General features: G+C 44.3%; 1 non-coding gene across 1 annotated transcript; it reads left to right on the forward strand.

Moving 5' to 3' along the window:
• The first annotated feature begins 16,992 nt into the window (after nucleotides 1-16,992).
• LOC116104407 lies at nucleotides 16,993-17,133 on the forward strand. Its single transcript, XR_004123897.1, has one exon. It is a non-coding gene; the product is annotated as a small nucleolar RNA SNORA81 (small nucleolar RNA).
• Nucleotides 17,134-17,280: the final 147 nt, after the last annotated feature.

A 17,280-nucleotide genomic window follows, 5' to 3' on the forward strand; every position in this document is an offset into this window, starting at 1 on the left:
AAGGTCCTGAGTTCAAATCCCAGCAACCACATGGTGGCTCACCATGGACTTAATTATAATAATAAATAAATCTAAAAAAAAAAAACCACACTGGCAGGTAATGTGACTTAGCAGTTTCAATTAACTTCTCTCTAGCTCAGTTTCTTCACCCATAAAATGGCATGATCAGGCTATGATATGTTATATGGCAGAAATAAACAACCCCTGAATTAGCTTTCCATCACTGTAACAAAATACCGGGAAGAGGGGCAGAAATCAACATAAAGGGGATGCCTTAGTTAGAGTTTATTTCTGGGAAGAGACACCATGACCATAACAACTCTTATAAAGGAAAACATTTAATTCAGAGGTTTAGTCCATTATCATCATGACAGGAGCCAGGACAACATGCAGGCAGACATGGTGCTGGAGGAGGAGCTGAGAGTTCTATATCTTGATCCACAGGCAGCAGAAGGAGACTGTGTGCCACACTGGGCATAGTTTGAGCATATAAGACCTCAAAGCCTGCCTCTACAATGACATGCTTCCTTGAACAAGGCCACACCTCCTATTAGTGCCACTCCCTATATAGGGCCAAGCATTCAAACACATGAGTCTTTGGAGGCTATACCTATTCAAACCACCACAAGGGGGAAAGTTTCTCTTGACTCATGGAGCTTCAGTCCATGGTTACTTGGTTTCACCATCCTTGGGTGTTGGGGAGACACAACATGACAATGGTAGAGCAAAGCTGCTTACCTTAGGATGGTCAGGAAGCAGCAGTGAGGTGAAGACAAAATATATCTTTCAAGGCCACATCCACAGCGTCGTCCACTTCCTCTACCAGGGTCCATCCCCTAAAGTTCCCACTACCTCTTCCACAAAGTCTATCAAGCCATGATTCCATCAGACTAACCCACTGATGAGTCCAAGGTCCTTCTAAAAGCCCCTAGCTTCACAGGGAAGTCAACTTTCAACACATAAGCCCACGTAGGTAATTTCCAACCGTAACAACCTTCTAAAGACTAGTAGCTAGAAACACATACCATGCACCCAACAAGAGCAGCCGGGCTTTGCTCTGCTTGCCTACACCAGGAAGCCACAGCTGATAGAAGCTACCGTCTGAACATGGTTCAGGAGAATGTGCAGGAGACACAAAGGTAGACAAGTTATGACATGCTTCTAGTCATAGCCATCCCAAATGTGAAGTATACAGCTACATGAAACCTACCACAGGACTGGGAAAGGGAGGAGAGAGAATGCCAACAAGAACACAGCACAGTTTTCAAACACAAGGAGTGGTGCTGGCCTCATCTGTTTGTTGGAGAGAGTAAAAGAATCCATGAACCTGAGTTCTCAGAATGGTGACATGCACCATGCATTGAGCACAGTGGTGGCCCATTCTTATGTTTCAGTACATGTATTAGTTACTTGACTCATTGTTATGATGAAACGAACATAAAGAAAGAAGGGGTTATTTCAGCTCGCAGTTTAAGCCCTCATGTATGGTCAGTCCATTCAGGTGAGTGCAGCCATAGTGGCAGGAGGCTGAGGCACTTTGTATCTATGGTATGGAAGCAGAGAGCTGATGCTGTTTGCCTTCTCCTTCTTTAGAAACCTCTGCCCTTGGAACGCTGTTGCCTATTCAGGGTGGCTCTTCCCACCTCAATTAATCTCATCTAGAAATTCCCCAAGAGGTATACTCAGAGGTTTGTTTCCATAGCAATCTAAATCCCATCAAATTGACAGTCAAGATGAACCATCACAACTTGGCTGACCTATAGGACCAAATGAATCACACAAACCCTTATCTAAATGTTACTGGGAAGGATTTTCACAACTATGACTAATTCTAAAGTTGACTTTAAATAAAAGGGATTATGTTCAATGACCTGGTGCAATCCGTTGAAATGCTTCAAAAGTTGAACTGAGGCTTCTCTTTAGATAGATAGATAGATAGATAGATAGATAGATAGATAGATAGATAGACAGACAGATAGTGGCACGGGCAAGCAGAGGACACCTAGAGGTCAGCCTGGGTGACCTGAATCCAAGTTCTCAGAATGGTGGCACACACTGTGTGTTGAACATAGTGGTGGTCGATTGTACTGTACTGTACTAATACATGAGGCATAGGTGGTCTGTAGATACCCAGAGGCCTGCCTACTGACATGCCACTCAGCACAGGCAGAGAAGAACATCCAGAGGCCCTCCAGCCACATTGCCCACTGCAATGGAAGCCTCTACAATGTGCAAGTATGTGAACAAATGGGATAGGAACAGAAGTGGAGTGGTTTGACTGTTATGAAGAGAGATGGAACTGGAGACACAAGGGTGGAGAGAAACAGCTTGTTGTGAGTAGCCTGCTCTGCCACCGGGAGCAATGGTGAAGTCCCAGCCCTGATGCCTCTGAGGACCATGTCTAGGTTTATGACAAGGAATCAGCACGGGCCTGTGTGGATGTCTGTGGCTCAGAGTACCACCAAAGACTATTCGGATGTCCCTGGTCTGAGCTGCCAGCCAGGACCACGTTGATCAACCACAGGTCAAGGACTTGTGCTGAGCTGGCCCCACCACTCACTGGCTGTGGCACTCTGGAGAGCTGACTCCACTTCTCCCCTGCTACAGCACTTGGAGGGGATAGGGCCCTATACTTTGCCTAGGCAGCACAGTAGAGCTGGCTGGCTCTGGTGGTACAGGTATGGAAGAGCTGTCAGGCTGACTAACTCAGTTCCTTCCCGGGGTTTGAGTTGGCCTGCCGGTTCATCTATGAACTGGTAGAGCATGTAGAAGAGCCAGACCTTCAGATCCAAAGCTGCAAGATCTCCATGGCACAGGATAATAACAAGATCCCAAAAGGAGTCCCAAGTGAGGATCCAATATTGATAGTGTAGCAGAACCCTGAGACCTTGAACCAGACCAATGACTCATTTCAGTGAACATTTGCAAGTAGAGATGTCTGAACAAAAAGGTGTCCTGTGAGACACACTGTTACACACTACAGCTTCCATGACGAGATATATTTTATGCTTTGTTGTTTTGTTTTGTTGGCTTTCCATTTTATTTTCTTTTGAGGGAAAGGTTACAGGGACAGAGGGCAAATATGAAGGATGAGGAGATGAGTGAGATAGGGGTGCATGATGTGAAACTCACAACGAATCAATAGAAAGCTAGAGAGAGGGAGAGGGAAAGAGAGAGAGAGGAGAGAGATTCCACTTGTGAGCAGGAACACCCATTCCTTCCCAAGAGCACCCACCCTGCCCTTCCTTATAGCCTACCCCATAGATTTCAGACTTACCGAGCCAGCCTCTACACCCACATAAACCAGTTCTTTGCAGCATGTCCTTAACAGTCTATATTCTTTTCCCTCCCTTCCTGTCCCTGAAGCCATAAATCTTACCCCCACCTCTGGTGTTGATGCCTCTCTGATTTTTAACACTCTGGTCCCCTGATAGAAGTTTGCTGATTTGATTCAAGTCTTCTCCTGGCTCCTTCCTATCATTGCCTGCTTCTCGCCTCCAAGTCACAGCAGCTGTTTCTCTTGAGCTCAGCATCCTGGGTGTAGAGTCTTTTAACTACATGACCGTGATTACCTTGTTACAAAGAGCTTAGCCCCTGCTGCCACAGCCGCACCATCCTTGACTTGAACAAATCTGTTCAAATCCCTTCTCCGTGACTTCAGTGGCTCTCTGTGTCTTGATTTACTCTCATGCTGAACAGGATCAGAAGCCACCCCAAGTATGCCTTGTTGACATGAAGATTATTTAAAACTGAGGCACAGCTGAGGTGGGAAAAGTTTCCTGCCTTCTCCGTTGCTGCATAAATCCCTGGATGTCTCTCCCCTTTTCCCCTGCCCCAGGATGAAACACTGGCTCATCTCTGGGGAGAGCACCAACTTGAGTCTGCATACATAAGCTTCACTGAAGCATCACTTACCTTCCAGTAGACCCCCTTCACGTTTACTTTCCCACAATTAGCCGTTCTCAAAAGTCCAACCTCTTTCCCTCTGTCTCACCAGCTCTCCACAGTAGAATTGCTCTTTGTTAATAGTACATAAACTCTCTGTGAAGGGACTCTAGCCAGCCTGAGCATTGCAAATGTGGCTCTGGCAGGCCTTGCCCTTCTCTCCCATCTCCTCTGCCTTACTAAAAAAACCATTAGATTACATTCCTAAAGCTAGCCACCAAGGTCTATTCCCTTATTTACCCACTACCTCCTGGGGATGACTACCAAGATCCAACTACCAGAGTATTGAAGTTCAGCCATCAAAAACCCCCTTTGGCTCACCTAATTAACATGCCCAATTAAAATTAAATATCTCACCCTAACACATGGTTTTTACCTTTATAAATCACCATTTTCCTATGGGCCACATCTGTCTCCTCTCTATCCAGAAAGAGTCCTTGGTCCTCCTCCGGGAAGTTGTGAAATTAAAATGCCAACAGCAAGTAAAAATTGCATGCTTCCTCTCTTTTCTTCATCTGTCTTTTATCAACTTGATTTGGGGATCCCAGATGTTGACTGTAAGAAGGCTGGGAGGATATTTTTCCTGTGTATTATAAAACAATACCAACAGAATCCATCTCTGTGACATAAGAGGGATTGAGAATTGTAGCTAGACACTGGCCTCTGGGGCCACAGCTGCCTCTCTTGCTGCCTCAAACTTTGAGTCACTCTTTGTGAACCCAGACCTGCTTAATCATTCAAGGGGTGTCACTTAACCATTTAAGACTGGCAACACAAGGCTGATTAGCCCTATATTGACCCTCTCTTCTCTGTTCCCTTTAAAGATGAACACATCAAGATAAGTGTAATCCAAAGATTTGGGGGGGTTATGGAGCCATGAGTTTTGCAAGTTAAGCATCTCATGGCAGGATAGAAGCTACCTCCACGCCCAGAAGGGACAATAAGTCATCCAATGAAAACAATGGAAGCTACTTTCAGGGGCAGGGAGAGGGAGAGTCAGGGGAGAGCTCAGGGGAGAGTTTCATCCTGTAATGAAAGCCCAACTACCTACTCTAGCAACACTTTCTCTGGACCCAGCAGGATCTAACAGAACAAAACCCAAGACAGCCATCAATCCAACCAAAGTCTGGTAGCTGGACCAGGAGTTCACTAAGGTTTAACTGTGCACACCTCTTGGACCACCTTGCTTTTGTCCCTTCCCTTTGTAGTCCTGAAACTTTTGTCAAGACTCCAAAAAGCTGAGGTTTATGGTACCCCATTCTCTGTGCACTCTAGAATAAACCCTCTGCCTTTTCACCATCATTTTCTCACCCTTGTGGGAGAGAAAATAGATATATATACATACACACACACATAGAGACACACACCACACACACAGATACACACCACACACACAGACACACACACAGCCTTCAACAAGGGTGACTTGAATATGTAAGGATTAAACAAGACAAACCTTTGAGGGACCTTGTGTACTATTGTGTCATGGCCCTAAAGAAACAGAAACAAGTTAAAAAGCCTCAAACCCTAATCTACCCATTAACTAACTAACTACATAGAATCTTTCCCCTTATAGCTTCTAGGGAAATTCTGTCTTCTGTGACAGTCACAGAAATGTAGCTGGTGTTACTAAACACAAAGGCACAGGGACTGTGTAAGATGGCATGGGAAGTCTGGTGACACTGGCAGTAAAAGAATTTACCAAGACATGAGCAGAAGAATTTACTGAAAAACATTGTGGTGGGCCAGTTCCCAGAGAGAGGTGCTGTCACTGAAAAGGAAGTAGGTTGTTTGTTTGTTTTTGGGTTTTTTTGGTTTTTTGTTTTGTTGTAGCAATTGAGAGAGAAGGTACTTTGTCTCATTGCACGAGTCCTGTGCTAGTGTATAGCTAAGAGGACAGACAGACCTCTCATCATCTTGTTAAATAGTAAATTCTACAGATTGAGTTGTTTTTCTTGAGCCTGGCCATTGGCATAAGGTGTCATGAGCCACTAGAAGTCAGGCTCCAGATATTGTGTGTAGGACACAGTGGGTCACTAAAGGCCAAGCTCCAAATGATCCCAGACTTAATGTTAAGGGTGGAGATTCAGCTTTAATTTGTTTGTTTGGTTGGTTTTGGTCTCTATGTAGGCCGTCTTCACCCCAAATCTCAGGAAAGAGAACTCCCACAAGGTTTTTAACACCCCCATCCTACAACCTTTCCTTTCAAACCACCCTCCCACAACATAAGGAGACATCTTGATTAAGCCAGGCGCTCACATCCCTCCCATGCCCCTGCTCTGCCACTCTCTGGCACCCTACAGTCAGTATCCAGACCTGGGGGAGTCTGGTGCAGCCTTTGAAGTGTCTGAACTCCTTTATATTTTACATATTAAGAGGGAAGTGGATCATAAATCATTATTGGTGGAAGAGATAGAGAAAATCACAGAGGTTGGATATTCTAAGGCAATTAACTGGGACAACAGGAGGAACAAAAGGAAAACCATTATGTAAATGGAAGTCCATTCCACCTTGAGAAGATAAAGTCTGCTTTGAACACAAAGGCAGGGGTTTTAACAAGGCCAGTCCCTTCCAGGTCTGTTGGAATATTAAACTCCCTCATGACTAATATTAGGCCTGGACAGCATTGGGTTTCTGAAATGTTAACACTTTCGTATTCTTTATAATTCTGTCACAACACTGGGCAGAAATAACTTGTATTTCCACAAGATCACTTACACCTGGATGGAGTCCACACCCAGCCCCCAGTTCCACACTGCCCGCACTGTGGCAGGTCTCCCCCTCCAGAGCTTTTACGGAACTGCTCAATGGGCTCTGGGAAGGTCCTACACTAGAAAGTTACTCTTCTAGAGGCTCATCCCCTGCTTCTCCTTGAATGAAAAGAATTCCTCTGTCTGTGAGTAGTTTGAAAGGACTGAGAGGTTGCCTAAGCTAAAAGCTCTGACTCTTACTCCTGGACCTGAAGCCATCTGGTGGGCAACTAAAAGCAGGATGAAAGCTTGGCATCTCTGCCTCTGCTTTCTGTTTCCTTGGTCACCTCAATCATTAAAATCACATTCCTGCTTCACTCTGCACCTGGCTGGGCATGTTAACCGTTTTAGTGTTCATCTAAACACCAGTACCGCACAGATGATCGGCCCTAATATAACCTCTCTTATCCCATTTCCAGGCTGACGACACTAAAGAGAAACTAAGATTTCTCAAGATTTTCAGAGACACAGCAGTCAAAAGATTATTAACCAGCAGCTTAGAATAGTCACCACCCCAAAATTGAGGGACCCAGTCACTGCCCACCTCTCCTACTCCGTGTGTGTGTGTGTGTGTGTGTGTGTGTGTGTGTGTGTGTGTGTGTGTGGTGTCGATGTGGGGTTTATTGTCCTCGGTTACTTTCTGTAAGAATGTGATGTTAGGGGCCCTGTGTGGCGGCACACCTTTAACCCCAGCACTTGGAAAGCAGCGGTAGTCAGATCTCTGTGAGTTTGAAGACAGCCTGATCTACAAGAATTCCTGGTCAGCCAGGGTCATACACTGAGACTCCACCTGTCTAAAGGGGGAAAAAAGACAGTGAGAAAGGCCCTTCACCTCTCACAGATCTCATAGGCTCTACTGAGGCACTGCCTGTGAATTCCTAGCTAACAGACTTACAGCTAGCTGCCCAGGTCTCCTCTATTTTCTATTGCTGTGATAAAATACCATGACCAAGGTGACTTATAAAAGAAAGAGTTTAAGCGGGCATAGAGTTCCAGATGGTTAATTTATGATGTCAGGTCAGGAGCATGGAGCTAGGCAGCTGGAACCGTGGCTGAGAGCTCACACCTTGATCACAATCAGGAGGCAGAGTGGGCAGAGAGAGCTATGAGTCTTTTGAAACCTCAAGCTCCCCCCCCCCCCCCCCCCCGATGACATACCTCTCCCCACAAGACCACATCCCCTGATCCTTCTCAAATAGTTCCATCACCTAGAGGCCAAATATTCAAAAATAGGAGCCTATGGGAGCAGGAAGTTTCTCAAGCAAAGCACCATACCTGAAGAAGTGAATTTATATTAAAGAGAGCACTACTGGTGGCTACACATCCTGGCTCCCACCCTCTGCCCGGCTCCTGCCTGGGAATCAGGAGAGCCTAGCGGCAGGCTTGTGCTTTGAAAACACTCCTACCCTCAGAAAGATGTAACAATAGACTCCTGCTTCTGCCACATGGGTCCTGAGTTCCTTGCTTCATATCCTCCCCTCCCTTCTGCCATTGTCTCCGGTGCTGCTCTGAGCTCTTCAAAGCTCTCATATCCTGTTCCTCTCTGTCCATTTGTCCATGCTATTAATGCCTCTTCTACTCCCTTTAAAAAAAAAATCTGTCTCAGTGTCCTTCTTGAACCCAGGATCTTTCACTTTCCAACTTATAATTTAAGCCGGTGTCTCTTGCTGAACCTGGAATTTCCCGATTCAGCTACACTGGCTGGCCAATGAGCTTCAGAGATCCTCCTGTCTCTGTCTCCCTGGGGCTGGGGTCTGACTTTAACTTATGCCATGGGTGCTGGGGAATCCAAACTGAGGGTCCTCATGCTTTTATGGCAAACATGTTACTGGCTAAGCCACCTCCCCTGGTCCCAGCTAACTATTTTCCCTCCCATGCCCTGTTGTCTGTCTGAGTCACACTCTTAGGTGTGCCTCAAGTTCTAGGAAGAATGAACCACCCTTCCCTACCCACCCCCAACCCTCCTACTCCCCGGCATTGCAGGAGCTCTCAAAACCAGACTTGAGACAGAGATCATTCAGACTGGAGTCTGACTAAGGCTGACCGTACATGTTCCCTACATGCCCCCTTTTGTTCTATTGCTCACATAGTCTCACATATTCATAGAAGATTGTCCTCTGTCATCCACATGAGTAGTGTCGTATGTGCCTTGCCACACACAATAATAATAAAATTAAAATGTTTGAACAGACACCAATAGTAATCTATGTCTTGTCTATAAACACTAAACCCATATCTGCCCAATGGTTCCACTTCTAGGTGCCTGAGAAAAACAAGCACAACCAAAGACACATATCAAGTGTTCACTGGAGCTTTGCATAGAATCCAAACCAACGGAAAACAGCCACATTTCCATCATCACTGGGATAGATGGGAACCTGCGCTAATGTCGAAAATGACTGTACTGGAGCTGTTCTCACTAATGTGCGCTGTTCACAGGCTGCAGAGTTCCCATTTACAGGACATCAACTGTGGCAATATGGCTTGATGAATTATCTCTTACACTCAAAGAGACTGGGACTTTTGCTAGACCTCACAGCTGGGTGAATAACATTGAAGTCACTTAAGACTTAGCCTGTGATCCTGTTTGTTTTATCTGTCTTTAAAAGAACAGTGTAACAGCCAACCTCACTTGTCTTAGATTCCCATGTAATCAACTTTTTCAGCCTAAGCAAATACATAGCTGCAATATATATATATATATATATATATATATATATATATATAATATATATATATGGTAATGGTTTGACACAGGATATCTCTGTGTAGTCCTGGCTGTCCTGGAACATAGACCAGGCTAGCCTCAGACTCCTAGAGATCCACCTGTCCCTGTCTCCTGAGTGCTGGGTTAAAGGCATGCACCACTACCCAGCCATAGTTGTAATCTAATGTTTAATAAGTTTGACTGAAGCACAACAATAGCCCAAACTAGCTAGGGCAATAGAAGTTAAAACAGTAATGTCCTTTTTTTTTTTTTTAATTCTTCCTCCAGAAAAGTCTGAAGTAACATTATAGAGTAAGACACCATTTATGTAGGCTGGGTTACATAAGCATGTATTTATGTAAAAAGTCACTAAGCTAATCACTCAGTGTTGGTGTTTTCTGGTATATTACAGTGTAATAAAAAGTTATGTTTTTTTAAAAAATGTAAAATTGGGCCTGGGGGTGTAGTTCAGTTGGTAGAGTGACTGTCTAGCATTCATGAAACCTTGTGTTCAATCCCCAGCACAGCACAAACAAGTATGGTGATGAACACCTGCAATCCCAGTACTCAGGAGATAGAAGCAAGAACACCAATCACCTTCCTCTCTCTCTCTCTCTCTCTCTCTCTCTCTCTCTCTCTCTCTCTCCCTCTTCCTCTCTCTTTCTCCCCCTCCCTACCTCCCTCTGTGTGTGTGTGTGTGTGTGTGTGTGTGTGTGTGTGTGTTTGGGGTTTGATCTCTTCCTTTAGTTTTGTTTGTTTATTTGGTGTTTTTTGTTTTTTGTTTTGTTGTTGTTTTTAGTTTCTTTGTTTTATTTTATTGTTGTTAGTTTTTAAAAGATGGTCTTGTATATTATAGGTTGGTCTTGAATTCACTGTGTAAAAGATGAATCTGGACTTCTGATCCTCCTTGCCTTCATCTGTCTATTACCAGTATTACAGAAGTGTACTACCATGTCTAGTTTATGACATTTAGGAATGGAATACAAGGCTTCATGCATACTAGGCAAACACACTCCCAACTGAGCCACAGCCACAGTCCATCCTTGAGCTTCTTAAATACACTCTACCACCAACTGCATCTCCAGCCCTCTAAATAAAAAAAAAAAAAACCTAGAGCAAGATTGAGAACAAGAAGAGGGACAGTATAGGAATGAGAGTCCTCTCACAGTATTGCCCAGCCTAGCCCCAAAATCAGGACTCCTGTTGGGCTCAAATGATACTCCTACCTACTCCTACTTCACCCTCCCCCCCTGGAGGCTGCACAGTACATCACCATTCTATATTGAGGGAGATGGGGACAGAAATGAGAAGAAGCTCACCATCTCCCTCCTACCAATATGGGCAAGGGGTGCCAGTGTCCTTTGGCTGACATGTAGGCTCTTCTAAGGGTACAATCTCACAGGGAAGAATATAACTCCATCAGCCATATTTAGCCAATACACACACAGGCTTCCATGAGAACTATACGATCTACAGTCAGTTTGGTCCTTCTTACTCCAGGTTCCAGAGTTCTGCCTTCAGGCTCCAGGTTACACCTAGCAGAAGTGATGGTCTGTAAACTGCACCTCTGTGCTCTGAAGGTTCCCATGTTGGGGCAGGTGCAGAGGGCTCTGGGCTCCAGCTCATCCCTATGACAGTGAATTCAGAGGCAGCTGTGATAAGCAATGGCCTTCCCTGGGCTCCCTCTGGCTCTTGGTGAACTCAGGCACAACATGAAGAACATGAGACCGGCACCCAGCTTTTGGTTTTCCTATCGTCTGAGCTCTGGTTCTGTCTTTAGTTTCTAGATCTGGAGTCCCTACCTGTAGCCAGTTCTTGTCAAAGTGTGTGCATACCAACTCTTAGGTCCCTCACTCTGTCTTATAGAGCTCTATTCTCCAACTACTTATAGTTGAATAAAGCCAGATTCTTAGAACCCCCAGCTCCCTAACCTTCCTCCTGGTTCTTTCTGCCTTCTCATTCAGTGCTGAATGAAGCACAGCAGAGCAGACTTCCACCCTAGAAATGCTTTCTGCATGACTCCACAGATGTTATATAGGACCTACTTATACTTTAAAATGCATCAACTCTTGGATTTGCTATGTATGCAGTTTATGGTTCGTATCCTACATCTTGGGAATCATTTTCATGTGCATTGTTTATGTATGCATATGAGTACATACGCATGTAGAAGCCTAAACTTGACTTCTTCAGTTGCTTTGCACCTGGTTTTAGCTGACTAGCACACTCCAGGGATCCTTCAAGCTCTACCTTCCCAGCACTGAGATTACAGGCATGTCCCACTGTAGCACCCAGCCTTTTCTGTGGGTACTAGAGATTGAACTCAGGTCCTCATGCTTACATAGCAAGCATCTTACTTACAGAGCCATCTCTCCATCTCTCCGGCACCTTAGGAACTTTTCTTTAAATGTTTCACTTAGGTAACTTCATCAAACAAATAAAATACTACACTACCAACAATAGGTGAGGTACAAGTCCCCTGAAGGGCCCCAGAGCTGCTGCTGCTGCTGCTGCTGCTGCTGCTGCTGCATATGCAATAGTCCTTCAAAGGACTCCTCTGCCTGCTGGCTTTGACAATAAGAGATCATGATTACAAATGACTTTCGATTGTGGAAAGATCTTTGGTCTTCATTAAGGTTTATTTGTGACTGTTCCAATGGTGGTTTCTCAGAAGAAAAAGAATGCCAATGGTAATTAGGCCCTCCTAATTGCAGTAGTCACTGATTGCCTGTATTAAAAAACATTTGAGGAAGTGTAGCAATTAGAGCTTCGGGAAATATTTAAAAAACAAAATGAAAAGAGGCCTCATGGTGCAAGGACACAGAGCGGCAGCCAGGAGTTCCTGCCCAGCTGGAGTGGACCCTTGGCAGCCCAGACGTCTGGGCACAGTATCCTTTGGACGTTGGCCACAAAAGTCTGAGGAGGTAGAGCTGGGTTTCCTTCTAGCCATTCTGCAGACACAGCTGAAGGGGCAGAGAAGGGAGACATTCTATACAAATGCATAAAGGTTATAATACTGACAAACCTGTATTAGTTACACACTTGTGCACACTGACACTGCCTCTGTTAGATATTTTCAAGAAGCCATAAATTGCTCCCATATTGTGTACGCTCATGCTTGTGTGTGTGTGTGTGTGTTGGCACACACATGGTGCAGAGGTCAGAGGACAACTTGCAGGAGCTAGCTCTCTCCTTGCATCATGTGAATCCCGGGAACAGAACTCAGATTACCATGCTTGGCAGCAAGTACCTTTACCCAACGAGCCATCTCACTGGTCCCTATGTCTGTATATCTGAAGTCTGACTTACATAGTGATTTCTTATATCCCTGTGATGCCGTCCTCGGAACAGTATTCTTGAATGCATCTGTCAAGTGCCCTGGAGAGAGGATATTTCAACCACAGATGGACAGTGCCCATAAAGAATGGGAGTAAGGTTCTTATCCCCATCTCTTCGTCTGTTCAGGCACCGTAAGAGATGATAAATAGGTCCTTTAAGTAAAGGATGCTGATGGCTCTCTCACCTCCAGCCTCCAGTGATGACAGGCTCAGGTAAGGGTTTTTACTGAGGAGCACTAAGGGGAAGACTAGGGTATCAGGGTTTCTGCATTGCTTGGAAGGCACAGTTGAGTGGGCAGTGTCGGGTGGAGCATGGCGTAGGAAGAGGCAGGTGAATGAGGGAGCACAGTGGGTGGGAGGGACAGCTGGTGAGAACACAAGTAACAAGATCACATGCCTCAAACATGGCTTTGGATCCAAAATATTTTGTGCAATTTAAACCAAGTTTAATCTTTTCTGATATGTGCACCAGGTGCCGTTCTAAGCACTTGGTGTTCACTGTGCCATCTATCCTCAGGGCAGTGCCTGCCACCAGCCAGGAATTATCGTCTCCATTTTCTGAATGAGGAAAGTGAAGCTGAGGGAGGCAAAGTAACTTGCTCAGAGTCACCAAGTGAGTACACAACTGAGCCAGAGTCAGCACTGTCTGCCTCAGTAGCCCATCCCCCTGAGCCCTGAATTACATAAGTTATCGAGCGCTGCAGTCTAAATCTTCCTTCCCTACTGTCTAGCTCTTCATCTCATTCTGCAGATAACTAGCTGAGCATCTCTAGTGAGCCAGGTAGCATGCTCTATATGCCAAGTGCTAGAGGGTTCCCTGGGAGACTAGTTTAGAACAAGTGTTCTATTGCCATTACCCCACCTTGCATGAAACTAATTTATCAGTCCATGGGAACACAGGAAAATACCATCAGATGCTCAGAAGCTTTGTGCCAAAGCTGGAGCTAGAGAAGCAATCAGCTCACAAAACACAAACAAAACTAGAGGAATCCATTTCCTTAACATATGGAGAATCTGTAGAAAGAGTAGGAACATGAAGGAGTGGGGACTCCAAGCTCAGGGCCAATGAGTACTAGAAGGAAGGATTAGTTCAAGAGTCCAGGAGTTTAGCCCTTCCTTGGTACCACTGTGAGTCTAACACAAAGCCTCTGCAGGTAGATGCCATAACTGGTGGTTTGGAGTCCCTTGTGTAAAATGACATAATGTTTGAATATAGCCAATGTATGGCCACCTATACATTTTAAATCATTTGTAGATTACTTACAATACCTGATATAATATATGTCTTAGTTAGGGTTTCTACTGCTGTGATGAAACACCATGACTAAAAAACAAGTTGGGAGGAAAGGGTTTATTTGGCTTACACTTTCGTATTGTTGTTCGACATCAAAGGAAGTCAGGATAAAAGCTCAACATGGCAGGAACTTGGGGGCAAGAGCTAATACAGAGGCCATGCAGGGGTGCTGCTTACTGGACTGCTCCCCATGGCTTGCTCAGTCTACTTTCTTATAGAACCCAGGACCACCAGCCTAGGAATGGCACCACCTACAATGGGCTGGGCCCTCCCCTATTGATCACTAATAGAGAAAATATAATACAGCTGGATCTCATGGTGGCATTTCCTCAACTAAGACTCCCTTCTCTCTGATGACTCTAGCTTCTGTCAGGTTGTCACATGAACCCAGCCAGTACAATGTAGATGCTATTAAATAGTTGCTATAGTGTATTGTTTATGGAATAAGGACAAGGAAAAAATGCACATGTTCAGTACAGATACAGTCATTGTAAACATGATTATGGGTGGCTGACTGTACTATCAAGGTGATTAACTGGAAAAAAACTAATAACTAAACCAGTCCCTGTGATTGGCAAATGAAACTTACCAGTCAAGGTACCGATAAGTAAGATGAGTCCCTTATTCTGATATATTGTGGTACAAATAGTTGATAGCATTAAGTATAAAGAGAAAATAGCAAAGTGCAGTGGTTTGAATAAGAATGGTCCCTCATAGACTTATATATCAATACTTAGTCACGAGGGAATGGAGTTCTTCGAAAGGATTAGAAGGATTAGGAGTTATGGCCTTGTTGGAGGAAGTATGTCACTGGGGGTGGGCTTTGAAATTTCAAAAGTCCATCTCTTCCCACTCCCTTTTCTCTGCCCACATCAGGATGTAGCTCTCTGCCCACATCAATTACTGCTCCACCGCCATATGTACTGCCATGCTCCTTGCCGTAACAATAATGAACTAGACCTCTGAAACAGTGAGCCCCCAGTTAGATGCATTCTTTATAAGAATTGCCGTGGTTATGATGTCTCTTCACAGCAATAGAACAGTGACCAGGGGACTAAGCCTAGGGGCACGTGTCTATAATCCCAGACACTTGGATGGTTGAAGATAGGGGGATCACAAGTACAAGGCCTGTCCAAGACCAGCCTGTGTAACTAAGCAAGAGGAATAGAAAGGAGAACGGCTATATATTACAAAAGGCTTCATTAGATTGACTTACATGATAGTTTAGGGTAGTCCAAAACTATCTGTCTTCACGCTGCAGAAGCTGAGAACTTGGTCCAGTGCTCCAGCAGCTCCAATCTGGCATTGGCTTGGGGGATTCCTGAAGAGCCACTGGTCTTCAGTCTACATTGGAAGGCTGAGGAAGCTGGTTCTGACCAAGTCCAGACATTATTATTAGTAGTAATTACCATTATTTAAAAAACAAGAAATAGATTGAAAATATAACTCAGTGGTAGCGTATTTGCCTTTTATATATAAGGCCCTGGGTTCAATCCTCCCACACACACACAAAAAAGAATGAACAGAAAAAAATCAGGTCTGGATGTGATTGGGCTCATCTATAATCCCAGCATTTAGGAAACTGAGGCAGGAGGACTGCCTGGGCTACATATATCAATATACTGTCTCGAGAAAAAGAAATGGAGGAAAAGAATGAAAAGAAGAAATTTAAGATGGTCAGAGACAAGGAAAAGTTTCTAATACACACTGTCCTTTATTTTCTTTCCACCTGACATTGTTTTTAATGGACAAAATATAGATTTAGAATATGTTTAAGCGAACAATAAAGCAAGGAATTTAAAGGAAAACAAAAAAGCATCATTTATAATAGGATCTCTATTGAGAGATTATTGGAACCCTAAAATTGGAAGATATTGTTCAGCTATTGGGGTATGGGCAAGGGGTATAGGGGTCATCCCCTCCTGACCTCTGCTGTTTGAATAATTATTATATGCCAAGTATACTGAGCCTAACATACAATTCATCATTTGAATCTCTAAATAGATGTGCACAAAAATAGATAACACAAAAGCACAGCAACTTTATCAAAGGAACAGTATCCAAAACACACAAAGATCCTCTACACTAGCAGTGAAGAGAAACACTTGACATTCTTCTTAGGTGAGAGTGTGAACAATCAGAAAAGTAGGTGCACAGCTGGTCAGTAAGTGCATGAAAGCTGCTCATTGCTGCCAGTCACATCAATTAAAATCGGTGTGAGGTATCACCTCACAGCTGTTAGGATAGCTACAGTCACACCAAGTGACAGCTGCAGATGTCACCAAGCACCTGGAGCAACTACACCTGCCATGCACCACTATGTATAATGACTACTGTTTGGAATCTTTTTACAAAGTTAAATGGATGCACATCATAGGGTCTGGTATGTGTAGGTATTGACCAAGGTTGAACAAAACATTTCAACAAAGGCCTGGTCTCAGAACCAGCTTCCAGTGTAGACTGAAGACCAGTGGCTCTCCAGGAATCCCCAAGGCCAATGTCAGATTAGAGCTGCTAAGGCATTTGACAAGGTTTTCAGCCTCTGCAACATGAAGACAGATAGTTTTAGACTACTGTCATGTAAGTCAGTCTAATGAAGCTTTCTGTTTCTCTCGAGAACCCTGATTCATTCCAATGAATTTTACAAGTAAAATATCAAAGTCCAAAAAAACTGTGATAGTGGGTCATCATTACAGTGAGGAAATGGAGCCGTGGAGCTAGAGCTGATAATGAGAGCCAAGGGAAGCACATGGTACACACCTTAAAGCCTCTGCCTCACACCATGTGCAAAACCAGTTCAAACCTGATCATCCTCACATGTAAGAGCTGAGCCTGTAAAACTGCCAGATGAAAGTGTATAAACGGATCACCTCATCTCAGGTGAGGCTGTGGCCTCTCACATATCACACCAAAAGCATTAGTGAAAATAAGAATTCAACCAAGCACCATGACATGCCCAATGTCATGTGTGAGCCGACATCATCAAGAAAGGGAAGAGGGCACACAAGAAGAAAAGTAACTGCACTGGATTGCAAAGACTGGGGTGGACCTCTTTCTTAATGTCCAGTGTCCTGTGTCATAAGATTCAGTGCAATAAGTCAAGCAACTTGGAGATCATGACCTTTTTGGGAGTGGTAAATCAGATATTATTGCTATTATGAAGTAGTAACAAATTTATGGTGGGGAACTGTATTAGAGGGCTGCAGCATTAGAATTGAGAACCACTGCTTTAGTTTGTTAAAAATC

The sequence above is a fragment of the Mastomys coucha genome, unplaced genomic scaffold (assembly GCF_008632895.1).
Source record: "Mastomys coucha isolate ucsf_1 unplaced genomic scaffold, UCSF_Mcou_1 pScaffold21, whole genome shotgun sequence".
NCBI lineage: Eukaryota > Metazoa > Chordata > Mammalia > Rodentia > Muridae > Mastomys > Mastomys coucha.